This window comes from Ahaetulla prasina, chromosome 2 (genome assembly GCF_028640845.1).
Source record: "Ahaetulla prasina isolate Xishuangbanna chromosome 2, ASM2864084v1, whole genome shotgun sequence".
NCBI classification, from domain to species: domain Eukaryota; kingdom Metazoa; phylum Chordata; class Lepidosauria; order Squamata; family Colubridae; genus Ahaetulla; species Ahaetulla prasina.
This window is the reverse complement of record NC_080540.1, coordinates 279,503,527-279,525,067: the sequence shown is the minus strand read 5'-3', so window position 1 is coordinate 279,525,067 and position 21,541 is coordinate 279,503,527. Positions and strand designations below refer to the sequence as shown.

Below are 21,541 nucleotides of genomic sequence, written 5' to 3'. Positions count from 1 at the left end.
GTACAGAAGCTTTAAAAGTACAATGGTCAATATATATTTAAGAACAGTTTTCTTACATGCAATTAATTTAGTTAGAAATCTGAGCAATCTAGTGTCAGCCTGGTTCATGATTAAAGATCAGACTGGATAAAAAAAAAAATAGGGATTTAAACGTTAGGGAAATTGATGCAAGTGAAATTGTGTTTGAAAATTAGCAATGCTGTATTTTCATTTTTACTATGGAGTACAGTGTTCTAGATTTCTTATCTTTCAAAATAAAACATCAGGATGTGCTGCACTACAATAAAAGCCAAAATACTGAAACAGAAGACATTTAATTAAACTGAAATTATACTTCCTTTCAATTGATTGCTCACAAAATTTACATGAAAACAAACTAGCTTTACAGATTACCACTATCTTCTCCAATGCGTAATGTGTCTATTTGTCAGAAATCAACAAAAAACCCATTATCTAAAGAAGAATGCTTTCACCTCACGTTACCTTAAAAAAAAAAAGAGGTTGGGGCAAAAAGCACCTCCATTCTAAAAATCAGAATGCAATGGAAGCTTCAAGTCCGTCGAAACGTCAATGTGGCAGAAAAGCAACGTCCAAGGGCGAATAACCTTCGAGTTGTGAGAACCCGATGAACAGACTTTCCCAAGAACGATAAATATTTTTACAAGAAAATATCTCACTGCGATAAGTATTTTTTACAAGAAAATATCTAAGAATTTTTTCTCTTCTGTTTTCTTACATGACACCAAGAGTTTACAAAGAATCTATTTTTTTGGGGGGGAAAAGGCAAAAAGGTACAAAATTATGTCGGCCACGTTACTCATGTTGACAGTTCGCAGGAGTTCTCTTCTTCAGCAGGTCAGACTTTTATCTGTACGCTCCGGCTTCCCTCCGAGACTTCAGAAAGAGGCAGGGAAGAGAAAAGAAAGAGAAACTGCGAGGAAGGAGGCAGCCAGGGGCACAACGTTCCGACACGCGACGCGGGGCGGCCATCAGCTGTCGCGAACAGGCAGCGAACTCCAGATACGGTCCAGCTGTTCTCCGCTCAAGGCTTTCTCGGAAGGCAGGAGCCAAGCGAGCGAAGCCGACGGCCGCGGCAAGCAAGAGCGAGAAGGGGGAGCTTGTTGGTGTTTGGCGCCGGTGGAGGGAGTCATTCCTCCAACTGCACTTCCGGTCGGCATTTTGTTCTGAGAGGGAGCGAGAGCGACACATTCACGCAGCCTCTTATTTTTTTCCTCCCTCTTCCTTTCCTCCCTCCCCGGTACCGACTCACCGTAACCCAAGCGATCCCCTCCCTGCCCCGCCCCGACCGCGTCCACAGAAGGAGAGGCGGAGGCGGTGACGGCGGCGGAAGAAGAGAAGGAACAAGCCGCGGTCGAGGAGATCCCCCTCCCCTCCGCTCGCTCCTTTCCTCCCTCCCCTCCCGGGGTTGGTCGCTCGGTGGGTGCGTGAGGTGTTTATCGAATCCGGTTCGGCCCGGCCTGTGTGGATGTTGGGGTGAATCAAGCTCGCTGGGAGGACGACGGCAAGGAGGAGAAGGAAGAAGAAAAATAAAAAGAGGAGGAGGAAGAAGAAGAAGAAAAAGACGGTGGCGGCGGCGACTTCAGGGATTCGCTTCGGCCGCTCTCCTCCCCTCCTCGGCTCTACATGTTCGCTGCACTGAGGAGGAGACGGAAGAGGAGCCAGCCCCCCTCCCGGCCCGGATTATTGTTGTTATATTATCTCCCCTCCTCCTCCTCCCGCTCCGCGGCGGCCCAGTGGCGGATCCTCTGAGGAGGGAGGGGGGCGGATTTTTTTTCCCTTCCTCCCCCCCCCACCGCCGCTTGGTTTTCGGTTGGATTCAGACGACGCTTAGCTCAGGTAAAAAACCCCGCTCGCGCTTTTCCGTCTCCGGGTTTCTTCTATTCGCTTCAAGATAAGCAGCGAGTTGGGCCTTCTTTCAGGCGAGGCGGCCCAGTCTGGAAGCAGAGCGGGGATTAGCCTTTTCGGCCGGTGTGGGAGAAAAGAGGGGGGGGGTGAATAATGAGTGGCAGCCAGGGGTGTTTCACGTTTCTCTCCGCCTCCTCCTCTTGGGGTTTGGCGGATGAGAGTGGTTTCTGCCGAGCTGCTGGAGATGCCTAGGCCCGGAGGAGGGCGCAGGCCCAGCGGCCAGCGCTTTCACTCCAGCTCGGGGATGAGAGAGGCGAAGTGGTTTCACTGTGACAGGCCTCGGCGCCCGAGAGCAAAAGTGGGAGGAGGAAACAATACAGTTAAACAGCGACTGGGCACCGAACCTGTGCCATATTTACAACTTCGGGGGGCGGGGGGGGGAGGGGGGGAGAGTGCGGAAAGGAAAGAGACGAACGTAAAGGTCCTAGTCAGAATAGGGGAGAGACGGTCGCTCGTTTGTTTTCCGTTTGCAACAGTTGCATCTTTTATTTGTCTTAGTTTCAAATTTGTAGTTGGGTGGGTATGGTTAATATTGGGTACATCCCCTCAAATGCATAGATTTTCTTGAAAAGTAAAACTAGTTCCTACTGAATAATTTGCAGAACAGACATATCCACTTCACTGGGAATCCCTGGGTTGCCTAGTATCGTTTATGTCATACTTTATAGATACACAGTGAACAGCTATTTTGGTCCTTAAGAGGAAAGAGTTATTTGTAAGAACAGGTATCCTATTTGAAAAAGGGTTATCTGTGTAGCTACTTGACGTTTTAAAGGTCAGACCACTGTGAAATCATGTTATACATATGTTTATATGGGAACATGTTTTATTGAAGATATTGATGCATACCTCTGAATAGCCTGATTATTATTGAGTTGAAAAAATATTCTTACTTTTAAATGTATCTAGTTTGTGTAACTTTGAATCAGATATCTGAAAGTTAATAATCTTATAATACAAATGAAGAATGACTTTAGTAAAAACATTAGGATATTTTAGAAACCAGATAGATGCCTGTAATTTTTTTCCAGTGTATATTTCTCTGATATAGAGGTATGAGGAATTGTGTTATTCAGCTGGTCTGATAGCTGTTTTTAAAACCAATTTAAATCTTAGGGTTGTTAAGACAAAGTGACATTTAATTGTGCTCAGTTCTTATTAAGTTGTAGATGTTCTAATTTTTTTGGAAATTAGTCTTATGTTTAATATTTCTCAATAAAGTAACTTTTGTTAAGAAAGTACAATTGTGCTTTTATGGCCTGATACATGTTTAAAAGGATGAAGTTAATATAGCTGTCACATAGGAGGCGTGTTTTTAATGCTGTAAATCCATGTAGTAGTCAGCAGTGTGTCCGTGATTTGTATTGGTCAGGCAGCAGTTTGAATTTTAAAAAGCCTGAAGATCCTGCTGAGCCCCAAACCCGGCCTCTCTCCCTCCCTCCCTCCCTGTAATCTGCCATTCCTGTCTTTGTGCTGCCTGGGCCTGTTAAACACTGTTTGCAATAGGGCCTCAGGCCTATATGCATGGGAGAGAAACCATTTTCAGTCTGAAAAAGTAGCTTTTTATTTTTGAACTTTATTATTTCAAGCATGAGCTACAAGTTGCTTTAAAATGCTCCTGTGTGTGGGAGGTTGAATCTGTCTCTCTGTGTTTAACTGTTTATTTTAAGAGCTGAAATAGGTCTAATTTACAGAAAACGAGGGACTGAATAATCAAATACAGTATTATTCATAATCAGAAAGTAACATATGATGATTCCTCTGTTGTTTATATTAAATATGTGGAATTTTGCTTAAATTGAAATGAAGTTTATTCTCATCTTGTGTCTTCAATAAATTATTTTAATGTAAAATTTGCTCTTGAATCAGTTTTCTTATAGGTGTATATGGGTTTTTCACTGTGCCTTTGTACTTCATTTAAATGTTTCATGTATTTGATAATATCCTTATGATATACTCTGTATTAAAAAGAAATCAGTACATTCAATTTGAAATGTTTCTAAGATGCCTGAACCATTATTTTGATAATACATTGACATATTTCAATGTATATAGTAAGAAACTATGGTACCATTGCTCTCAAACAGCTTAGAGAAAATTGCCAGAAAATTTCTTAAAATATAAAATAGAATGTGCTTTTCTATGTATAACCATTTTTATTAGGTTGTAAGATAAGATACAAAATACAAAAGTAAATAGGAAGAAGGGGAGTGGGGGGGGGGAGAGAAGGGGAGAGAAAAGTGAGGGGAAACTGGGAAAAAGAAAAAAAGATTGACTTTTGACTCCCTCTATTGCAGTAAAAAAAAGCATTAACATCAAACTACAACTTTTTCTTTTTCTATAATATAAAGTAGCCATTCCTATAAAAACATATACAGTCTAGTATTTGATTAGAATGCCATAGTTAAGGCAATTTTCCCATAATTTCTATTTATAAAGTAATGCACAATTTCAATTATTTGAGTTCTTAAATAATATTTTAAAAATTGGTGAATGGTGTATTTATATATAATAAATATTTATTACAATTTCATAATTACAATTATAGTAATTTTAAATGAAAATATTGTCTTCCATTAAAATAAATGATAGTGAGATAGCTAAAGATTGGATTCTTGACAGGAATTTAAGTAGATTATTATATCTGAGAGAGTTTGTTTATTTTGTAAACATTTGAAATAATTTCAGAAACGAATGTATTTAAAAATTAAGTTTTTGAGATTGTCTCAAGTGTAACTATTTTACATGTCTATTGAACAGAGCCATTTTTTCAATTTAAGAAACTGCTCAAAAATTATTCTAGGCATTCATTCGATGGATCTACAGAAGGTGGCATTATGACTACAAACTTTTGCATTTGTTTATTTTGGGTATGTGTGTGTGTATATATATATGCACAAGTTGTATGCTCTTTAAATATGACAAAAGTAGCTTTTGTAGAGAGTGTCAATTTACTGAGAATGCAAGAAAATTATTTACAAATTTTGCAGTGATGGTGAAAAAAGTCATATTTTATTATAAGAAGCGTCAATGTATTATCATTTTATAATATGTCTTAATGTTTGTATAAGATCAACAAAATTAATAAAAATGAACAATATTCAGTGTAGGAAGAAAGGAACTCTAAACTATGTCTTTGTGAGGAATGCCTTATGTCTGATAAAAATTCATGCATATTTAAAATTGTTTTTGCTTTTGACTACATAAATTCATTGTCTTATGAAAACAAATCTGATTTGTAACGCTGTAATTTGCTTCCATGTATTCCAAGCAGGACTGGGATGCTCTGTTTGTAGGACATTTTGTATCTATGTGTCTATAAACATACAAACACAAATTCAGTAGTAGTGGCAAGCTGTATTTGGTCCTGCAGTAATTTGTTAAACTATACTGAAGACTTTTGTTAAAACAATGGTAATGATTAAATTTTGTTTGGCTTTACTAAACTTTTGTAACTAAAGTTTAAGAAGAATTATTTAATAACATATTTTCTTTATTATATTTACATGTATCAGATTTGCAGTTGTGTGTGCTTTTAAAGATGTAAATAGAATTGAAAATGTTATTTTTGCTTGATTGTCTCTTATACTTTATACCTGCTTTCAAGTTTTTATTTTAAATCTTTTAAATGTATCTTTTAAAAACAATCAGCTGAGGTCTTTGAGCTTCTTTTGCAAAAAATCATTTGCTGAACATTAAGTTTTGCCAAATATATATTTTGTAGGAAACTAAAGAAGTTAATTTTGAATGTTGGTGACATGTGTCAAATACTTGGGGATAGTTCTTTAGGCTAGGACATAATACACTATATTCTCAGAACAACCCAAGTAATATAACACTCACTCAGTATTTCTTATACAGTACTAGAGGAGCCAAATAAGTCTCAGCCAGGTTAAAAGTAATTGAGGCCAACTCTTATATGAATTATAATTAAGAATGTACATCAATTTGCATATGAGCTCATTCGGTGAAAATATTTGCAAAACTTGCTCAGATAATCTGTACTTTATTTGTTTAAAGCTATTTTTTTACCTACAAGGATGGGAAATTAAAGATACATTATGGCTTCTCTCCTGGAGCATTCTAACTTTGAATGCTGAGCAGGGTGGAGCTCTGTTCAAAGAACCTTGAATATAAAATCCCAGATTGAACATAGCAAAATGCTTGCATATGCTGAGTTAGGAAATTGATAGAACATTCTCAATTTAGTTAGGACTTTGATTATCTTTATATACTTATGTGCTTATAAATGCCATGGTAGCTTGGTGGTCAGAATGCAGTATTGCAGGCTAACTCTGCCCATAGCCTGGTGGAGTTCAATCATGACCCGTTTTTAATTGATTCAGCCTTCCATCCTTCCAAAGTCGGTAAAATGAAAACCCAGATTGTTGAGGGCAATGTACTGACATTGTAAACTGTTCAGAGTGCTCTAAAAGACTAAGGAGTGATATATAAGTCTAAGTGCTATTGCTATTATGCCAGGATATTGTAATTCTTCATTCTTAGCAAATTCTTGAGATCTGCTTTAAAAATACAGTACTCCTTATCTGAGAAGATTGTTTCATTGTGATGATATAATAGGTGAATCATTGGCAAATGTTTTATACTATATTTTGTTATAATGAATGGTCTTGATTAATTTTATATATACCACATTTTGTTCAACCAGATTCTAGCATAATAGTCACTGTAATATAATACCAGGCAGAATTCAACAGTAATTAATGTGCAGGTGAGATTTATTCCATTTTTTTTCTCTTTTGTGTACTGTTCTACATTGGTTTGTATCAAGATTGCAAGTTTAAAAGCCTAAACTGACTTGTGGCTTATCTTTTATTAACTTGTAGTATCAGTAAATTTCTGTTTGTAATTATTGCTAAATGTAATACATTGAACAATAAAAAGATTTGATTTGAAGTTATTTGTCAATTTGAAAAGAAAGCTAGCTTTTGAATGGTCTTACTATGAATATAATACAGATTTTTCTAATAAGTTTTTTTAGGAAACACTTGCATTCTGCATACTAAATGAAAGTTAAAGATGTATTCTTATATATACTTAGCTCTGGATAAATTTTAGAACTTTTTAGTTCTAGAGTTTTAGAACTCAACAGTACAAGTTAACTCTGAAGTATTATTAAATAATTATCCTCTGTGGGCTTTACTATGGTTGGTTTCACAATCAGCCAGGTGTACAGATTGCATTTGCCATTTTTATCTACTTATAAACCTATAGATGTTCTTTGATTGCACCCAAGGTGTCTGTTGCTCTTGGTGCTATCTTTGCTTTCTTTTGCCACAGTTCTTCTTTTATTTGCAGGTCTTTGTATTTTGTGATTGTTTTAGTTGTTTCTCTTCTATACTGCTGTATCCAGCTATTGCAACATCCACTATCACTATTAATATTGATCATTGTTGAGTCAGTCATATGTTTGGACTGGATTTGGCATTTTTATTCACCTGTTGAGTCCTTTCCAAGGACCTGAGTTAGGCAGATATGGAGTGTTAAAGGTATCATCACAGGATGTAAATGGTTGCAAGTAAAGCTGCCTTTATAGTTAATTAATGTTGATTTTATCAATGCTGATGGTGTTCAAGTGGTGCTTAGAATGTTTTGGGGTTGTGCCCAAGTACTATCGATACTATCTTTGCTTTTTTTTCTTTTTGCCCCAGTTGTTCTACTACTGTTTGCAGGTGTTTTGCAGGACAGTTGTAAGTCTCTAGAGTATTATTTGGGAAGTGCTTTCTGTTTGGATTTTAAAATCCTGGTACACTTTAGCTGCTTCATTCTCTATTTGTCTCTCTTGTGGTCCCATCAGTTTTTGCTTGCAGATCTTCCAATGTACTATTGTTGCTACTTTGTCACGTTGTTGTTTGTACTCAGTCTGTCTGATAATCTTGCTGTAGTTAACTACCATAGGTGGTGCACTGTTTCTTCAGCTTCTTTGCACAGACAGTATTTGTTGTCTTTTGTATTCTCAATTCTGCCTTTGTTGCAGGGTTGTTGTTTTTTTTAAAAAAGCTTGGTCCTGTGCAGCCAGAATTAGCTTCTCTGTCTCTTCAATTACTGGTTTTAAATGGGTTTTATTATTTATATTGCTTTTAATAATTCGGCCATGTAGAATAAGTTTTTTAACTGTTATTTTAGTCTGTATTTATATGTGCTTTTTACTTGCCTGTGAACCGCCCTGAGTCCCCTGGGAGATAGGGCGGTATATAAATGTGATAAAATAAATAAATAAATAAATAAATTCAATTTCCTACTCTTAGCCATTGCCAGGTCTTGTTGTTAACTGCTTTGCCTGCTTTTTAAAAATGTATTCAAAAATATATTCAATTTTAAACAGGTAGAATTAGTATCCATTACAGTTAAGAAGCTGGCATTTGCAGATTCTGGTGACAAAGTCTTGTCTCATAAACAACAAACATAGAAAACATAAAAAACTAATCTTTCCTGATTTTCCTGAATAATGTTGAACGAGGAACAGGCATGGAGTGGAGAACTACAGTATGAGTTACACATAAGTAACTTGTAAATATAGTCATATCAAGTCAATAGCAGTTGTCTCTGAATTTTCTTTACAGTATAATTAGCAGTGATTTGCCAGTATGCAATTTAAAAAAGATCAGGTCCTTATGCTACCAAATAAAGGCACAGATCTCTCTCTCTCCCTCTCCCTCTCTCTCTCCCTCTCTCTCTCTCTCTCTCTCACCTTGATGCAGGAGAGTGAATAAAACTTGAAACTTCAAGAAGTTTCATCTGCCAGCAGCCTGTTTCCTTTTTCCTCTTTCTTTCTTAGCTAGTATTAAGTTAGGAAGCCAATGAATCAGCACCCACCATTGTATGTTGTGCAGAGATGATTCTGAATATTATGAGCAGTGACATGTAGAACATAGGCTCCTTTACCTGGTTTTGACCATACTTTGAAGGCATAATAGAACTAGATAATGTTGCATCCTCAACTCAATACCTTGAGTGCATAATACACATTTGAAAAAAATAGGTTTACGCTGAGATAGCCATAATATAAGGGAACATTATGTTATGACTTTCCTGTTCACCAAAACAAATTTTAAAAGGGTAGAAGAATATAACGTTAATATGATACCTAAAACAAAAAGTGGAAAAATAACTTTCCAAGGACTATCAGTTAAAAATGCTGTGTATAATTACAATTTTTGTACTTTGATCCATCAATATGGAACCTGTAGAGTAATACATGGCTAGGTAGCAGATAAGATTACTATGTTTCTGTTTGCTATGACGTGCATCTGCCAAGAATGCTAATATTGGCAGTCTGAAGAAAGTTGAAATATTTCTAAGGAAGTATTTGTGTGTGCATTGTGTGATCACTTGTTCTCATAACTCAGTGTGGAGGTTAGGCAGCAACTTGTACCTGCAAATAAATTTTTGGGAAAAAAAGTTTCAATAAGTCCTTAATTTTTTATTTCTCCTAATTCTCTAATTTATTTCCTCTCTTAATTGTTGTATTCTGTTAAGATCAGATTTTAGTTTATATGATGATATTGTATTACTAAAAATTAGTTTTTGTGAATTATGTATAGATAATTTTAAACTTCTGTTTGATTTTTGTGTAATACAAAATAATCATGTTTCGAGATACTGAGGTCCAAAAGTATTGTGCTTGAGTTTTCTCCTATTCTCCATATTCCTATTTATACACAATTTTAAAAACTCAGCAGGTAATAGTTGGGATACCTCTCAAATATGGATAGGAAGGTGTCTTCAGCATGGAATTTGCCTGCATAACTGCATATCTTTAATTATTTCTGCTGTATGTGACTGCACATTTCACCTTGGATTATAAAGCTGTTCTGTGATTTTAAATGTTGGACTCATTGCTGCTGCTATTATATTGCAGGAATACAATTACAATTCAAAGCAATTGATTTAATTCTGCAGGATTTTTGTTCTTTTAGCAATAAGTGCTATTTTCAGTTTTTTAAAGCAAGATTCATACAATTTAAGAACAGACCAATTTTGTTGACCTTTAGCTTTAGAATTCTTTCTGGGTACCATCTAAGTTTAATAAAGTTATTATCTTTTCCTGAAGAATAGAGTTGTCAGTAAAATGAGTGGTTCCGCTTGGGGAGTTACGTTGTTGCTTGAGATCTGTTTTTGTGGAGATACAAGGAACTTGCAAAAAGAAAAGCAAAATTCTATGATTTACTTGTACAGTGTGGGTATTATACCCATTATAGTTGCCAAACTAACTTGAAGTTAAATGAAGGTTTATTTCAAATTAATTCTCAAGTAAATTAGTTAACATAATAGTTTTCTAACCTAGCTACAATATTTAGTTTATAGTAAACATCAGAGAAAAAGCAAGACAATTATTGGTATCAAAATTATGTCTTCCATCTCTTTATTTTTTCCCCTCTTCCAATGGTTTCTTAGATAAAATTGTGTATTGTCTATTCTTACATAATAGAACTACACTGCTTTCTCATTAATATTCTCATATTTGAGCACTTGAGGTTAATGTATGAAAATGGATAATCTGTTCCTTTAGTTGGGGATCTGTTGAAGTTTATGTTGCAAATTGAATCGTATATCAGATTTTGAGTCATAAGGAATGGGTGTAAATGCTGATTCTGAGAAAAGGAATGTAAACATTTTTAAGATTCAGATTCAGTTTGTTTGTGCTTACTTTGAAAAAAAAGTCATAATTAGAGTTTCCAGGAATGTTTTCATAGACTTGTAATAAGTATCTGAGACATAGAATTTATAGATTAAGCATGTTTTATCTGTGATCTAACGTTATTTCTGTTTCCCTCATCCTATATTTTAATAGTTTGTGAGTTTAAAGAATTTGAGTTAACAGTTTTTCAAATGAGTCTCCTCCACATATCTGTTGTTTGAATGCATCCTCTTTATTTTAATACAATGTATTAATCTCTTTGGTCACTGCTGCTTACATAGTTGTTCAAGTTGTTCAATTCTTTGCTACCGCTATCTGATAGAGATACTAAGATGAAATGTGCAATTGTTTGTTTGCCAAATATGGACTCTGTTACTGTAACTCCTTTCAAAACGTGTTCTATGCAGAATCTATGCAGGTTGAAACTCAAAAATTCACTAAGTGTCAAATCTTATTAAAAAATCTACAAAGCAGGTTGATATTTATAGAGTCTTATTTTAATAACATGGATGTGATAAGATTTGAACTTGAGAGAGATGCTGATAGTTCTGAAATTGCACTACATAAAAAAAGAATAGGAGTTTGTAATACAACTAAGGAAAAACAAAAATGTATACAATGTGGAACTGTGGAAAGGGAATACTATAAATACCTGGACGCTCTTTGGGAAGAGTGATCCAGAGTTTCATCTCTAGAGCCACCCAGAGGAATTTTTGAAGCATTCAGAACCATGATGGTGAACCTACAGCATGCGTGCCAGAAGTGGCACGTAGCACCCTCTCTGATGGCATGCGAGCTGTCACCCCAGTTCAGCTCTGTTGCGCATGTGCACATGCCTCCCATTGGCCAGCTGGTCTTCAGGTCTACTGTGCATGCATGGGGGGCAGGGCACATGTGCAGGGGTCATGTGCACATTGCATTTTGGGGGTTTGTGCACGCGCATTCTAGTTCGCACATGCGTGCCTTGGGCACTTGGTCTGGGAAAGGTAAGCCATCACTGATTTAGAGGATAAAATAGCTTGGATTTGTTTGCAGTTGGATTCCAAACATGGTGCAAAACCTGTGGAGATGGCTAGGGAATAGACTTAGTAAATTATCTGGGAACGGTTTGATTCTGTTAGACCTGAGAAAGTGGACAGGGTCCTGCGGAATTCAAATGCTGTCACCTGCATATTAGAGCCATGCCTCTCCTGACTGGTTAAAGCCACCTGAGAGGTATCATGTGGGTGGGTTTATGCATTGGTGAATTCATCCTTGTCAAAAGGGAGTGTTTCTGGCTCCTTTTAAAGAGGCACTCCTCTACATAAGAAACCATTGCTGGATCTTGTTGCACAATTTTTGTCCAGTCTCCCCCATTCTCTTTTTACGCAAGGTCAGGAAAGTGTTGGCGTTGCAACTCCAGAGGCTCCTGGGGGAAACAGATTATCTAGATCAGTGATGACTAACCTTTTTGCCATTGCTTGCCAAAAGCAGGGGGAGCACGGTGTGTGTGTGTGTGTGTGTCGTACCCATGCATGCCCACACCCATAATTATATGTGCCCCCCCATGCATGTGCATGTGACCCCCCCCGGCTCCCAGCTTTTGGCACACAATGGTATGGTGGGCTTGGTAGGCCCGTTTTTTGCTCTCCCCAGATTCCAGAGCCTCTCTAGGAGCCTGAGGAGGGTGAAAAGGGCTTCCGGGGGGGAGGCCGTTTTTGCCCTCCCCAGGCTCCTAGAGAGGCTCTGGAGCCTGAGGAGAGCAAAAAAATGGGCCTTCTGGTCCCACCAGAAGTTGGTAAATGGGCCATTTCCGGCCTCCGGGGGGGGGCCGTTTTCACCCTGGGGAGAGCAAAAAGATAAGCTCCTCCCCAGGCCCTCTGGAGCCTGTTTCCCTACTTCTGGTGAGCCCAGAGGGCCCGAAAATCAGCTGGATGGTGCGCACATGTGCGCCTGAGCTAAGCTCACGTGCCCACTGATATGGCTCCATGTGCAACCTGTGGCACACGTGCCATAGGTTCCCATCACGAATCCAGATCATTTTCAGTCAGGTTTCAGGCCCAAATATGGTAGCACTCATGGATGGTTTGTGGCAGGAATTGCATGGAGGTGATATATCCATCCTTGCTCTCCTTGACCTCTCAGCAACTTTTGATACCATCGACCATGGTGAGAGTGCCTCCTGCCTAGCTATAATAACCAATGTAAATGGCCAAATTGTTTTTTTTAATTCTTTTGGAGTTTATAATCTCATTATTCTATAATTTAAATTTTTTAAAATCCTAACTTAATTTTAAGGTTAATTTTATATGTTGTTTATTTATTGATTATATTATATTGAACATCACCCGGAACACTTCTTTGAGGGAGATGAGCAGTTTAGAAATCTGAAGCATAAATACATTTTATTATTGGTTTAGTACATTCACATACAACCCCCCTAAAGTATATGCTGAAATTTAATTCATAATCCAGAATCTTTGGACTAGAGCTGCATACAGGATGAAGCAATAAATACATATTTTTCCCTGTTAAGTGGAATTAGATAAATTACTGTTGCTGCTATAGTAGCTGCATTTATCGGAATTCAAAATTCACTAGAATTTTGAATTCTAGTAGCTATATTAAATCTAATAAATAATGATAATAATCACCATATTTAGGCAGACCATCATTATTACTAATATTTTGAAATGTGTCAGGATTTTGATTCTCTTAATCTTGTTAGGGTTGCATTTATATTCCTATACCCAGCTATAGTAAACTAATGTTCTATAGGAAATCTGGAGTTACAAGTCTCAATGCCCAGCCTGTGGCCAAATTTTTAACAGACTGATTGCTTCATAAATTTTCTGGCCACTTAGTTGCTTGTACCTTAGCCAAATTCTCACCTTAGATTAGGGGTGTCCAAACTTGGCAACTTTAAGACTTGTGAATTTCAACTCACAGAATTCCTCAGCCAGCAAAGCTGGCTAGATAGTACAGTTACCTATCTTAACTATTCTGATGTAGTGCTGTGTAATGTAAAATCCCAATGGTACTGTCTTCTGTTACTAGGTGTAACTCAAAACTGTTATTGTTAAAGCTGTTAAATTTGAATTGTTGATTTCACTGAATGGCTAGCGAGTATGTCTCTGTGCTACTTCTGAAGTTTGAAAGTGACAAGTCACTGAATATAGGGAGATAAAGTACCATTATCCTCATATCTCATTAAACCATTATGGCTCTCAAGAAGCAGGACTACATAACCTTTGTGTTCATCCAGCAGAGTTTATATCAATTTGTTGGCTTTCCTCTAGTATAGTCAGTTAACATAATTGAACTTGCTTATGAAGTAGAATAAAAATTATAAATAAGGTGAACTAGTTTATTGCTATTGCTATATAAATATTGCTAGCTGAATGTAATATAACTAATTATAATGAACTAAGTGTAGCAGAGAAATTTAATGAATAATATAACATTGTCAAGTTTTTGAACTATTGTAGGCAAAAAAATGTAAGAATTTATTTTACAATTTAATTGTATTTTTCTATCACATTTTAAAGTGAAGTTTCTACAAGACAGTGACCATGATAGCATTATTAAAAAGTAGAGTGTAAAATATTGTCAAATAAAATAGCAGCATAAAATGCTTGTAAAACTTTAAAAGCAAATGCTAGAATTATTTATTTAAAAAAATGGACTGAGACTTATCAGATTCTTGTAGAATAATAAATAAAAATAAGTCAAGGTAAGTTATTAACTGAAGATTTTTATTTTTTCCCAAAAGGATACCTAAAAACTATGTAACAGAGCTTTTTTTAATCCTAAAAATTAAAAATTAGTGCAGTTCCTATACTGATAAGAAGCAGTTTTTGTAACAGTAAGGTAGTTGACCAGCAGTAGTGTTTGTGGTGACTTGATCCCTCTTTGCCATGGCAGAACCAGAATCATACCTTCAGGACTGTTCTTAGGACAAATAATAAGGGTGATAATGAGTCACTCTGAAAGATATCTCTGTTAATGTTAACACATCCATATTTTTCACTTCCAACCAATAGTTCTGCCTTCCACTCCTTTTTTTTCTATAAACATTTTAATGCTTTTATTAACAATAGTTCTTTCCAAATATTTGACTATGTGGTAATGAATCAAATGCCTTTTTATAATCAATCTAGACCAGGGGTGTCAAACTCCACTGAGGGCTGCATCAGGACTGGGATGGGCGGGCATGGGCGACTGGGTGGCTGGGCCAACTGGGTGGGCGTGACCAACTGTGTGTGTGTGGCCAGCTTGATGCCACTCCCCAAACTGCTGGCATCTTTCCATTTCGCATTGGGTAGATTGGGACGAAGCTACGTTGGCCTGATGTTTCCTCTTTGCAGTGGGTAGACCAGGACGGCTCCATGGGCCAGATCTGACCACACTGTGGGCTGAATGTGGCCCGCGGGCCTTGAGTTTAACACACCTGATCTAGATCATATATAAATTGGTTTTTCGGATTTTGCAATTCTTCAAAACTATTTTATCAATCAGAAGTTGATTTTGTGTACCTCTGTTTTACCTTTTATTTTCTTTCTCTTCTAAGAATGATGTTACTTTCTTCTAAATAATCTTGGATGTTTGCTATTGTTCCTGTGATTAAACATTGTCGGCATGCATGTTATTGGCCTGTAGTTTTCTGACTTTTCATCGTTTCTAACCAGTTCCTGATTTTTCTAGTATGCATTCATTAAACTGTTTAGCTACAATTGGATGTAAGCCAGTCAGAATTGGAACCAGAATTCATGCAGTTGATCATTTCCAGCAGATATCCAGTTTTTAACTCCTTTCAATTTTTAACAATCTCTGCTGTTATTATTAATTTTTCCATTTGATTTTTACTAAATTCAACTTCAGATTCTTTTAGCCATCGAGCATTTTTATTATATATATATTTTAAATTTCTGATAGATCTTTCTAAAAAGGATTGTTTCTTTTTGTTTGGTTTTCCATTGTCAGAATTTGTATTGTCATTAATACTTTCGTAGAATTGCCTCTGGTTTGATTGAAATAGCTGATTTTGCCTTAATTGGAAGATTTGTGCTTTATAACATTCATTTTTTCCAGCTATTGCTTTTATTATTTATTGCTTTATGATTCTAAAGCGTCTAACTTTTCTGTTGCAAAGCCATTTTTTTTAATTAAGTTGCTCTTGAACCTTACATTTTTCAATTTCTGGACCTTCATGTTCTTTAAATTCCTTGTATCTGATCTTAATTTCTTTATCTTGGCCTTAGTCTATCATCTATTTTGGGATTAAAATGATTTTGCTTTTGTTTTTTGAATTTTGATACCCAGTTCTTGTATAACCACCACTGTTGTATTGTAGGCAAGCTGATCAGTCTATTGGATACATTTATTTTAATCCTTGTAAGCACCAGCTCCTAAATTCTACTGCCCACTTGCTGACAGAAGCCCAGGAACTCTTAACATCTAATATGATTCTTGTTGACGAGGTGACGACTGATCTACTTTAGGATTTTTTTTTCTCATTATATTAAATGGGCTGATGGATATACTTAGTTTAACTCTTCTGCTAAGATCTGTTTGGCCTGGGTGACCCTTCTAATAGAATACACTACTACCAGCATAGCTCTCAACCTCATCAGAGCATCACAAGTCCTCCTGTACATCAAGCGGATTTCCATTATTATACACACAATAATGTGAAATCACAGTTGCCGGTTCTTTAGCTGATATTGGTTTTTATATGCATCAAGTTTTTCCCAAGAACATAGAATGTTCTAATGTATCTGTGTAGTATATACGAGTATCCAGTTGTATGTCTTTGAATTTTCTAAATGCAGTCCAAGATTTCTTGGTATGGCACCCAGTGTGGGACTGTCACGGCTGATTTATTTGGAAGGTGTTTATTTGAATTCTAAAATCCCAGAGCACTTTAGTGTCTTCATTTTCTATTCTTCTTCTGTTTTGTGGTCTCACCAGTTCTTGTTTGCAAGCAAATCATATTGGTTGCTTCAAATTACTTTCAATTCCATCAAATGTCATGATAAAGAGGCAGCTTGACATGTTTAGAAGGGAGAGAATATCATTCTGGAATTCTCTGAGATGTTGCACTCCTGGATTGTTAAACTTTGCATAGCTACAAAAGTCTGAAATTTTAACAATAGTTTGTGTTGGCATTGGCTGAATACACATATTAAATCATGATTCATATATGGTGGCTTGTTTCATTTATAAGTTAAAACCTATACCATGGTTTACTAATGTATGTGGTTGGATTCATACACCATGTAAAGCAAAACCAAGCAATCCATATTATAAAATAGTATAATGTATAAATTTAAGCATAGTCTAAGAAGACTGTGTGTTAAGAAATAAAATAAGCCATATTGGAATAAAAGTTATATTGAATTTTGCTTGCTCTAGAATACTTAATTTAAAAAAAAAATATTGTATTGATATATGAATCTGCCTGTCTTTTATTTGCAACTCTAGACAGTAAACACAAAATTAAAACTAAAGAAACAAGAACAGAATAATAACAACAGTTACACAATAATAGCACAATGGTACCCTAGGGCATTGAACTCAAAACCACATAAGTCATATCAGAAAAAGACCACAAGGATGGGCTTACCCAATTTACAGGCTTTATTCTTATGATACTTTTAAAATGATTTTAGCATTCAATCAATTTGATTAGGTGGCAGCATGTATTTTAAAAAGCTGTTGTAGGATTGCATCTGATTAGTACTTTGATGGGAGATCACCAGGAAGTACTTAGTATGCGGAATTACTTTTTGAAAGTCATCTCAAAAGAAGGCAGAGGGAGAATAACTAATGCATGTTGTCAGGAAAATGAAAGTCAAGTGTTTATCTAGTCTCAGAAGAAGAGAGATCACAAACATTCAACCAGAAAAGAACAAAAACTTTTTGAAAACAGTCATTATGCATATTCTTCTCACTCCCCAGTCCATCCCTGTTCAGCCAGGAAACTTTCAGATATTTAATTTCCCTAATCTAACAAGATAATTCTGAGTTTTGTTTTGGTCAAGGATCTATCAAGGAGAATCAAGGAACTACTAAGGAGAAAGCCACACTCCACCAAAACTAGCAGGGCTAGCTACGTGCACTGGTGATATTATCTAGCTTCATAATAAAACATCTGCAAGCAAACAACCAAACTCAGATAGCACCAAGGACTCCACAATGTTATTTCTATATTTTATTACCCTGTTTACCCCAAAATAAGACATCCCCTGGTAATAAGCCCAATCGGGCTTTTGAGCACATGGCAATAAGGCTAAGCGCTTATTTCAGGGTTCAAAAAAATATAAGACAGGGTCTTATTTTTTGGGAAACATGGTATTAGCTATCCTACCTGGCTTGCTATGTCTCCAAATTTGATAATCTTCCTTCTACCTCCCCATCTAAGTCATTAAAAAAATGCTGAAAATATACAAGGCCCATGACTGAACTGTATGGCAACACTTTTGATTCCTCAGTCCATTTGACAGAAGAAACATTGTTGAGCATTCTTTGAGGAGTTTTTATATTAGCTGGATTTTTAACTTAATTATCTTGTCATTCAGCTAACCCAGTGGTAGTCAATTTAGTCCCTACTGCCCACTAGTGGGTGTTCCAGCTTTCATGGTGAGCGGTAGGGATTTTGTCCAATACTGAAGCACTTTCCTTTTTTTTAATTTAATTGACTTTTTAAAAAAAATTCATAGCATTTAAAAACATTTTCATTAGGTTTTCATAAAATTCCCCGTGACAATTTAAATTTCTGGAAATATACTATTTGTATCATCCGTGCATAAATTTAGTTCACATTATGTAAGTAAAACTAAATGGCGCTATAGTGCGATCACAAACAAAAGAGCCTCGCCCCAGAATAGTTTGTGCATCTCCCCCCTACACCACCCAGCTGTAACAGACAAGCAGAGCTGGAAGCCGGCACCCCACCCCTCCAAACCCAATCTGTGGAATCGGTGGGCGGTTAGAAAATTTTACTATTAACCAGTGGACGGTTAGAAAATTTTACTACTAACAGAGATACAAAAGTGGGCGGTAGATATAAAAAGGTTGACTACTCCTGAGCTAACCAATCAGTTGGTTACTTAGAATCTTATGAAATACATTGTTGGGATTAAAGATGTGTTACAGCAACAGCATTTTCACCCTACTAAAGAAGTTACCAATTAAAAAATAAGATGATATAGTGGCAGAATAGCCTATCAGTTAAGGAGGCACTTAATCTGATCCTAAAGTTTAAACTAATTCAAAGCTCCTTATGATTTGGGACTGGGTTACTTGAGGGACCACCTTTCCTCAATTATTTTTACTGTCCGGTCTAGTCTGGCAGGATAGGCATATGTTACCCTTTCAAGGTAATCCAGGCAAGAAGCATTATCAGGAGGATCAGCATTATCTGTTGTAAGATTACAATAAATAGAACCTTGCAAGTATTTCTTGCAGGTTCTTCCCTCTTTTCTTTTTAGTCTCCAGAAAACTAGGGAAGGCCCCTTCTGAAATGCTTCCTGTGATTTTTTTTCCACCTATGGGCTGAGCCAGGGGTGTCCAAACTACGGCCCGCGGGCCAACTGCGGCCCGCGGGTCAGTTTTTATTGGCCCGCAGCAAATTCTGAAAGTATAATTGAATATGGCCCTTTTCGGCCGCCTCCCGGTGCTTGCCCGGTGGTTAGCTGCGAGGCTCGCGGCTCCTCCCCATGGGCGGGAAATAATGAAGGGAGGGGGCGGAGGAGGCGGTGAGCGGGAAAGAGGCTGCTGGCCGTGCCCGACCCCAGCAGTTCTACCCTCGCCTTCCTCGGGCCGCCTGGCGAGGCTCCTCGCGCCTCCACCCCTTGGGCAGGGAATAATGAAGGGAGTTTCAAGTTCATACCAAATACAAAACAAAAGCCAAGATCAGGGGTGTCCAAACTTGGTCTCTTTAAGACTTGTGGACTTCAATTCCCAGAGTTCCTCAGCCACACCCCAAAATAAGCCACGCCCACAGAACTGGTACGAAAAAAAATTAGCCCCCCCCCCCCCCCCGTTCAATGGTGTGGCCCAGGCCTTTGCTTATTTTTCTGTATTTGGCCCTCACCAAAAAAACTTTGGACACCCCTGGGCTGAGCAGTCTTTTATCAGGTGGCACAGTGATTAGAGTGTAGTACTGCAGACTACTTCTACTGACTGCTGATTGCCAGCAGTTTGGCAGTTCAAGTCCCACCGGCTCAAGGTTGATCAGCCTTCCATCCTTCTGAGGTCAGTAAAATGAGGACCTAGATTACTGGGGGCAATATGCTGACTCTGTAAAATTGCTTAGAGGGGGCTGTAAAAGCACTGTGAAGTGGTATATAAGTCTAAGTGCTATTGCTATCAGACAATTGCTTAGGCTGTGGGTCTTCCGCCTCTCTCTGAAGGTCACATTCATCATGTTATACTCTGGGTCCCATTGGACAAGGAATGTGAGTTGGTGAGACATACTTTTTTTCCTGTGGTGTCTGCCCTGTGAAACATTCTTACTCTGGAAATTGGAGTTGCCCTGACCCTGTTGGCCCTAAAGACCTACTTCTGGACTTGGGCCTGGGGCTCTGAGTGTGTGAAGAGTTCCATTTCCTAGCTTTGCTAGAGACTTCTGAGTATGACACCTCCCTTGGCTGCTGTGTACTTTAATACTTGTATTTATGGTTGGCATTTTTAATTTATTTGCCACACAGAATAATTTATTGAAATGCATGCCATACAAATGGAATAAAATAGTTTTTCCATCGCCAACTTTCTGTGAATCTAAAGCTTCAACCCCATTTCTCCATTCCTTTCACAGTTCTATCAAAAAACATACAATCTTTTCAGGAAAAAATGAGCTAAAATAGAACATGCATTTTGTGTTCATTTAGCAGTAGCTGTCTTGCACTATTTTCATGAATTTTGAACATATCCAACATAATTTGTTCTTACCATTCTTTGCTAATCTTGGGTCATATTCATTTTTGTGATACTATCATCAGAATTCCAGTGTACATTTAAGTACTATAGGTAGTCCTTGACTTACAACAGTTTGTTTAGTGACTCTCAAAGTTACAAGAGCACTGAAAAAAGAGTCTCTTTCACAGTTTTCACTGCAACATCCCCATAGTCATGAGATTTACATTTGGTTGTTTGATGATTGGTTCATATTTATGATGGTTGCAGTGTCCCAAGCGCATGTGATCACCTTTTGTGACCTTCTGATAAGCAAAGTTAATGGGAAAGCTAGACTCACTTAACAACAGTGTTACTAATTTAACAACTGCAGTGATTCACTTAACAAATGCGGCGAAAAAGGTCGTAAAATGGGGCAAAACTAACTTAACACATTTCTCACTTAGCAGCATAAATTTTGGGCGCAATTGTTGTAAATTGAGGACTGATGGCCTCTCCTCCTATTTACGTCCTTTCAGTATTCTTTTTTATCTCCATTATGTTTTTTGTTTGTCCAGAATGATTTCTTTTTGCCTTCCATTTTTCTTGTTAGAAAAAAAATCTTTTTAGAGCTAATACTTTGGATCTGATCTGTTGTAGATGAGGTTTTATTTTGACAGCAATGTTTGCAGATGGCACTTTCCTAAGTACCCAGAGGTTTTGCTGTGGTTAGGTTTAGTTTTGAATTGGGTTTGATTTTTGTCATACTTTTATGCTTTGCTTTACTGTACTTTTCTGTATGTTGAATTCACTGTATTGATAGTCAGTTTTGGATGTACTGATTTGGGAAAATTGACAATTTTTTGGGAAATATTTGAATAAAAAACTGCATTCTTGCCCATTTGGCTTCATATAAATAAAAGTGGTCCACAATTTTATGTGATACTTCTTATGAGAACTCTTATCAGGCCTTTACTGTGCATCAAAATATGAGGAGAAATAAGGAATAATATGTTGGGAGTCAAAGCCAGAATGCTGAAAATGTTAGTAATCATCTGACATCTGGTATTAAACAAC

At 37.1% G+C, this 21,541-nt stretch overlaps 1 protein-coding gene across 1 annotated transcript in view; it reads left to right on the top strand.

Moving 5' to 3' along the window:
- The first annotated feature begins 1,320 nt into the window (after positions 1–1,320).
- Positions 1,321–21,541, top strand: part of NIPBL (NIPBL cohesin loading factor) — a 164,043-nt gene continuing 143,822 nt past the window's right edge. Inside the window, exon 1 of the mRNA XM_058170118.1 lies at positions 1,321–1,857. The gene's annotated coding sequence lies outside the window, so the exon portion shown is untranslated. The remainder of the gene's footprint in view (positions 1,858–21,541) is intronic.